We start from the raw sequence: 7,996 nt of genomic DNA, 5'->3' as shown, positions 1-7,996 counted from the left end.
GCATTCCTAAGTCCTTGGTCCCAGATGTCAGCATCTGTTTGTTTCTAATGCACTGTTGATTATGCCTCTATCTTATTCAGGAATCCTGACCCCTTAGCAAAGGCCTTTCACAATCTGTTCTCAGCTGACGGAGCCACTTTCATTTTCTCTGCAATTGCTGCTGGCCATATGAAACTTCTTGTTAACCCTGGACCCTTCCCTAGACTCCTTCCAGATGTTATACCTTTTACACACTAGTTCTTTTTCTGGGAGTTTCTTTTTCACTACTTTTTGATTGGAAAAAAATCCTTCCTTTTCTTTAAGAGACAGCACAAGTATATCATCTTTGGTAAAATTTCTCTAACTACCCCAACCTGAGTTGAGCTCCTCTCTCTGAAACAATACTGCGATATTCTACAGAGTGTGATGTATTGTACCTGGCTGTCTTCCCCGAGCCGTAAGGGACCCTGTCATATTCATCTTTGTGTACCTAGGTCCTAGCATCATGTCTGACATGTATTAGGTGCTCAAGAAATATCTGTTGAATGGTTGATAAGTGTGTCCATGCACATGTGGCATTCTTAGCATACAGAGAGTTCTTGGGGTGGGAAAGAACATGCCAAGTCCCTGGCTCTGTGTCAGTAGACTGCATCCTTGATACTAGTTGTCATGCTTCAAAAACAAATAGGGGAATGTAAGTTGCCATCTGTGCTGAACCACAGGGAACAGACTGCTGCATGGTCATCTAAGTGGCCCAGTGCTGCCTGACCATGAATAATTTCCAATGAACTAAGCTTCACAGGGCCCCTGAGAAGATAGTTATCATTTGAAACCATTCCAGCCTCTTTAGCAGAATCTGGATTTTTATTACTACCTGACTGGATGTCGGGCCTGCTTCCACTGATGTCCTGGGTTGGAGAAGCCAGACAACTTCTGGGCTATAAGATGATAAGTTTCTACCACAGCCTGCTGTTGCCATTCTCTTTAATTCTGTCATTTCCTTTCCATTCAGAAGGCCTAACTCCATAGTCCACCACCCTTTTCTGTGGTGTCCACTTCTAAGTGACCAGGTATAGTTCACTGACCTGTTAGGGGCATGGGTGGGGAGGCAAGGTCCTCAAATTTTTAGATTTGTGGTATATATATCATGGGAAAGGCCATGTTCCAGAAGCATCTTGAGTGTGAAAAGAAAAAAGTCTCACTTCTTTTCCACTCTCTACTGAGTGGGAGGCTGGGGTTGGGTCATGGCTGGTCTCTGAATCTCTGATCACCAAGGAGGATGTTCCCAATAGACATGACCCACTCATGGCAGCTGCAATGTGCTGGGAAGGACCAAGAATTCTACTTAGATTTGGAATCTGAAGAAAGAAAATAAACAAATTGGCCCAGGACACCCAGCCACCTGCAGCTAAAAACTTCTGTGTCTTCTTCAAGCTTTAGTGAGTCTGCTTTATTGAGTCAAGGCTAACTTACTTTCTCCCACTGACCACCTCCCACTTCTTCTACTGTGCTGCCCCCCTCTCCCACCTCCCCGGTAAGCTCCAAGAACCTCTGCAATGTTTGTATGTATTCTGAGTTGGAGCCCAGTCTTGGAACATTGCAATTGTTTATTTGCTTTTTTGTTTGTTTGTTTTATTATGTTTTTCCAGAGAGGATAGTTTGCTGAGCCCAGGACTTAGATTACTGTAATTCTATCTGATCTGCTGCCTCACAGTGTTGTGTCACTGACTTCCAGCCCCAGGCCATCTAAATTCAAGACATAAATCACTTGCTGCCAGCACACTGCTTCCCTAGACAAGAACCCATGATGGATCTCTGTTGCTTTTTGAATCCAAACTACTGCCTGGTTTTCAAGAGGCTTCATATTCTTCTGTTTTTATATTCAACCAACTGTATCTCTATCCTCTGCTTTGCCAACACAGTTGTCTTTATCCTTCCCCTGAACCTCCCACCTCTTAAGAAGTTCTAGAGCCAAAAAAGAAAAAAAGAAAAAGAAAAGAAATAGCCTGCCCCCCAAAACATATCAGGTTTATTTTTATGTTCTGGTCTACAATCTGCTTCAGTGTTTGCTTCTGTATCCCAATATTACTCATCTTTGAGACAAATTTCAAATCCCACTACCTAGACAATTTGAATCCACACTGACATCTTTCTAGACGGTACAGGGTACTTTGTCTGCACCAGACATGCTGGCATGTGATTATGTTTGAGATGCTGGTGTTGAGTTGTTTTATACTTATTTACCCAATCAGTAATCATTCACTGAATGTTTATTATTGTAGTCCAGATATTGGGCTTATTCATTAATCTAGGAGTCATCCCTGATTCCTTTCTCTTCACTCCAAAATGTGTGTTGTTCCAGCTGCTTCTTTACACACCACTCCTTCTGCCTTACCCACTGTCTCCTGTCTGTTCTTCTGAAACTGGTTTCCCACTTCCCTTCTTGCTTCTATGCAACCCATTCTGCACAAAACTCAGTGAATTTTAAAGGAGGAAGTCAGATCATATTATTTAATCACCTTGGTTAAAACCACCCAGTGGTTCTCTATTACACTTAGAATCAAACAGAAATATAAGATAAAGTAAACCCCCTCTCCCTATGGCTTATAAGACTGCTTGTTGTTTGTTCTCTGCCCACTTCTCCAGCCACATCCTGCTCTCTCCTGCTAGCCACTGGGATCAGCCTTCCCCACCTGCTCTCCATTTCTGCAGTCCCCAGTTCATTCCAGCAGGCAAGACTTTATACTTTCTGTTTCTGCCTTGGGTGCTCTTTCCAGATGTTCATGCCACTAACACTGTGTCATCATTTGGGGTTTAACTCGAATGTTATGGACTTAGAGAAGCCTCCCATGACTGTATTATTAAATGTTCCCTCCTGGTTCATCTCTTTCCCATGGCTTTGTTTTATTTTCTTTGTAGCATTCATCTTATTCATTGGTTTATTTTATTGCTCCCCACCCCTACCCCTCCAGAATGCAAATTCCAGGAAGTTACTTGTCAGTCTGCTAGCTTGCCAGCACCTAGAATGGCGCCTGGCACCCTGGAGATTCAATATTTGTTGAAATAATGGGATGAGTGAGTGGTTAGATGATTTTGTGAATAAATGTATCCACAGTGAATAAACACAGCCCTGCTTCAAATAGTTCACAGAATGCTTGTAAAGGAGAGAGACTAACAAACATTTCCAACCCAAGGAAACAAAAGCACTATAGAGATGTGTGTAAAAGCACTATTTGAACATTGATGAGGGAATAATTATATCTCTTTCCTATGAATGAATCTAATCTCTTTTGCTTATATAAGTTCCATAAGGACAAACTGTATCTTATACTTCTATTATATCCCCCACTGCCATGGTTTCCAAATGCCAGTCCCTGGACAAGCTGCAGCAGAATCACCTGGGGAGCTTAAAAAACATCACAGACATCTGATTCTGATTCTGCAAGTATGACTGGAGCCCTAGGATATGTCTTTGTATGAAAGTCCCCTGGGTAGTTCTGAAGCATACTGGCTTGGGAACCACGATGACACACTGCCCAATACTGGACTGGATGCCTGCCTGAACTGAAATAAACCCATCTCTGCTTGGCTCCATTCTTTTTCTGACCAGCCTCAGCTGAGCTCAGGGTAGATTACCAAGTGTGTCTGAGATTCCTGTGACCAGTGCGGACAGTAAATATAAGAAGATATGAGCAATCATTCCTTTTTCCTAGCATGATGGCTTCAGTGTTGCTCGTCTCTCTTCACAGGGATGGTTATTACCAACCTTACCGGTCATTTTATCTTTTTAACTGCATAGCACACAGGCATTTCCTATCAGTCCCACTCCTTGTGAATACCACTGCAACATGGAGAAATTGGCTCCACGGATTACACAGATGCCTTTCTTTTCCATGGGTTAAAGGGCATGTGCATGTGTGTGTGTAGGTTTGTGTGCCGATGTCAGATACTGTCTGTGAGTCAGATCACAAGGGAGGATTGATTGACTTCCATAGGTTCTGGTGTTTATTTGCTGGAGGACTGGTGCACTGGAGGGCAAGGTAAGAAGTAAGTTCCCTCCTGTATCAGGAAACCTTTGGGCAGCCTTAACCCATCATGTCTTGACTTGTCCTTGGGGAGGATTCCATCTGAGAGTGGCTGGGAAAATAGGACTGACCGGCAGATTTCATGAATGCTGGGGATTCCAGAATTTGTATGCAGGAGGGACTTAGAGGTGACAATATTTTGAAAAGAGAGCTAAATAAAGGCCTTCCTAGAAACCATATTTTAGAACAGTACATTATTTGTACTTGGATTGTCTGCTGGTTAGGTGTAGCCTAGGGGTCTGATACAGATTATAGGGAATAAGCACCAGAGTTTTCCCCACTACCCCAATGCTGTTTGCCCATGTCACCTGTCTAGGTCTCTGACTAATGTCACATCTGCTCTTAAGACTTAATCTTGGAAACAAAGTTTCCCTAAATCACATCTTGCCTCCTTTATTCCTTTCTATCTTTCTTAATTCTCTTTTATACTGGTTAAGATCATCACAGAAGCTATACACTCTCATCTAGGTTTGCTTTTCAGTACTCTGGCTACAGATGTGCAGACTCTATGTACATCATAGAGTTTATATCAGCTACCTGGAACATGGGTAGGAATGAGGAAGGAAGGGAAGGGGCTTCCCCCTGACCATGGACTAAGGCTCATGCTTTTATCAGAGGAAATGTCTCAATACTGCATACGGAGAGATTTTTATTCCTCTTCTACTATAGCATGTTTTGTATGGAGTTGAGGTTTGACTTTCAAGCCCATGATACAGTAAAAACAGCAACTTAGAAGGGAGCAGAGATTGCTAGGACAAGGTATAATGAGAGTAGGGAAAAAAAGATAGACAGATGGATTGACTGACTCTCAGTGAAGAACATGCTGAGGTTGGAACTCAGGATAGGCTACATTTCAGCAGGGGCTTACATTGCCAGGTGGAGGGTATGGTGGCCTAGGAACAAAAGCACCCAGTTTCACACTCAGGTTCTACCGCTAATTCCCTGTGCGGCATTAGACAAGTCTGTTAAACCTCTCTGGGACCTCAGTTTTTTCATCTGTAAATGGCAATAATAACAATCCCAAATACCCTTGGATTCCTATCAGATGCAGGACCCGTATCAGGGTGCTATTTTCTCAGTTTTACTTACCTGTTCTATTATTTGCTTTATGCAAAAATAACAAACTTGTCTATTGTAAAAATGACTTACTTGTAAAGGAGAAAAAAAAGAAATGGAATAATTCAGAAGTAGAGTCAAAAGAGAAAATACTCTACCTCTTCATATATCCTTTTTCCTTGTGCCACCCTGCCCCCCCACATCTTATTCCTCACTGTTCCTAGAATGGAACATATTCCTTCTGATCTAATAGTGCTTTGTAAAACCTATACAGAATACAAATGTAATGAACAGAAAACAAGGGGGCAGAACCATTATACCTTAACAGTTCCAAGGGCCTCTCTGTACAAAAACCCAGAAAAAGGATTTCTTTTTCGGATGTAAAAACAAAGAAATAAATAAAAACTTGAGGAAAAGGTTAAATGGTGTGCAGCAGATTCTGTTTAACAAGGCTGGGGGACCTATAGTTCTTTTTATAAAGATTTCCATAAGCATTGTAAAAATACATAGAAGTACCAGAATTGAAAAAAAGACCTTCCATCCTTCAGACAATTCACTTAGATGGAAAGTTCATTCTCCACCTATGCTATTCTTCTGCTTCACAGTTACCACAAAGTTTACAACATGTATAACTAGTTGAGAAGTTAATTCCTCCCAGGTATGTAGAGCAGATGCCAAAGGCAACTGGTGAAATTACTCTCACCAGTTTCCTTTATCAGCACAAATTTGTCTTGATCTTTTGATTTGTGTCTTTCTTTTCTTCCTTCCTTCTTTTCTTTTTTCTTTTCTTTTCTTTTCTTTTCTTTTCTTTTCTTTTCTTTTCTTTTCTTTTCTTTATTTCTTTCCTTTGTTCTTTCTTCTTCCTTTCTTTCATATGGGCCACTTCATGAATTTGTATGTCATCTTTACACAAGGGCTGTGCTAATCTCTATATTGTTCCAATTTTTGTATGTGTGCTGCTGAAGCCAGCACTCTGTTTCTTTATCTTGGTGCCTTCTCTCCCGAATTTTCATCACCTTCAAGATTAGCTAAATTAGCGACAAAAATTTGCCTTCTCCTCAATTTCAGTTCTGCCTTTTCTGGTTGGACTTTATTTCTTCAGTCCACTGTGTCTAGCTTTGGTCAGCTTTAAAGCCTTCAAGCCAGGAACATTCTCCTGTTTCCTTGTGGATGGCTCAGGGGTTTGGGTGAGGGGAGCATCCTTCCCACTTTGGAAAGACAACATCGCATGGTATAAATTCTCCTGGACTTAGAATCAGGAGTCCCAGATCTGAGATCTGTAGTATGGTCTTCAATTTTTCTCCTTTGGATGTCGGATTTCTTCTCTGTAGAAAGATCCAGCTTAGATGTTTTTGGATTCTGGGATTCGGTCCTTAGTCATGATTTGCTTGTTAATGTTTGCCTACAGTAGAATGCCATGTTCCATTCATGCTCCTATGGCTTGGTTCTTTGGCCTGCATTTGGAAACTCATAATGTGAGCCCCAAAGACAGGGGCCAGTTACTCCTCAGGGTGCTCAGTCATCCAACTGTGCCTGCAGTCTCAGGGTAGAAAAATATAGAAGAATTGGCATCCAGGTGGAACATTTCTCATCAAGAAGACAGGCTTAAATTAGCCTCAATTTGGGGCTCAAGAAACCACAAAATCACAAAAGTTGATTTAAAAGGTTTCCAGAGAGCTTTTAAAATTTGTGTTTTTTTTTTAAATTATAAAAATAATACATGAGTTGGTAAAAATAAAGTTCAAAAAAATTTAATGGTATAAAATGAAAAGTAAAAATGCCCTTTATCTCCACCCTCAGTACCACTCTGCAAGGAATCCTCTGAGGTTTCTTATATATGCACTGAGAAACTTGCTATGCAAGTTGTATCCACTCACCTCTACCTGCACTCAAGCACACACACACACACACACACACACACACACAAATGGGAACATTTTATAAAGTTTGCATCTTGCTCTTTGCATTTAATGAGACATGTTGGAAATTTTCCATGCCAACACACATGGATCTGCTCTGCTCTTTATAGGGCTGCCTAGCATTTCCTGAGGAAAGGGAGGTTAGCAGTGGCTACCCAACTTATTTCCACATTGTTGCCACTGCAAACAATGCCTCTCAAACAGCCTTTAATTCAGTGTTTTCTAAAGTTTGATCCTTGGAACACAAACTTTTAGAGATGTTCAGTGATAGAAACAAAAATAAAAATGGTTTACAGGTCAAACAAATGTGGAAAGCACTACATTTGAGATCTCCTCTTCCAATGGCATATAAAAAACTCCATAAATTCATTCAGAAAGAAAATTTTAAAAACATAGCTTCATCCAGTCTCCCAAACTTGTTTTTGACCATTTCACCTCTGAAAACATTCTCTTCAAATCACTTATCTGTATATAAGTATATGCTAATGTTATATAAGTATCCAGCAATGCTCTGAGGAAGCTGTCTTCAAAATGCTGCTCCTTCACTCCACAGATGAGGGATCTGAGGCTCAGAGACAGGGAATCACTTGCTCAGAGTTATAGAACTAATGATTAGTAGCAGAAACAGGAATAGAATCCAAGACCTATGCATTTTCTGCCACACTACTTATGGAAGCCCCATTCTCAGGCAGTGAAACATTTTCACCAAAGTTCAAAGAGTTTAGCAAGAAAGCTGTGCATCATAAAATAAACCTGGATATCATCTGGCTTAAAAAATGAGTTTGAAGTATGCAACTACTTTAATAAGAACTGTTTTGTAAATTAATTAGTTGGTAACTAAATTCGTGCTCACAGTGTTTTAAGTGTCATTTTTGTAATACCACAGCAATATGCCAATAATTGCTTGATGAGCTGAAATCCCATCACAACATTATTGCCCTGACATTGCCCTGATGG

General features: G+C 40.8%; 1 non-coding gene across 1 annotated transcript; it reads right to left on the bottom strand.

Moving 5' to 3' along the window:
- Positions 1 to 5,988: 5,988 nt before the first annotated feature.
- LOC128776787 (U6 spliceosomal RNA) lies at positions 5,989 to 6,092 on the bottom strand. Its single transcript, XR_008421958.1, has one exon. It is a non-coding gene; the product is annotated as a U6 spliceosomal RNA (small nuclear RNA).
- Positions 6,093 to 7,996: the final 1,904 nt, after the last annotated feature.

This window comes from Panthera pardus, unplaced genomic scaffold (assembly GCF_024362965.1).
Source record: "Panthera pardus isolate Hobbes unplaced genomic scaffold, ASM2436296v1 HiC_scaffold_13, whole genome shotgun sequence".
In the NCBI taxonomy this organism is placed as follows: Eukaryota; Metazoa; Chordata; class Mammalia; order Carnivora; family Felidae; genus Panthera; species Panthera pardus.
Note: the sequence above shows the minus strand (reverse complement) of the source record. Positions and strands in the feature narration are given on the sequence as shown.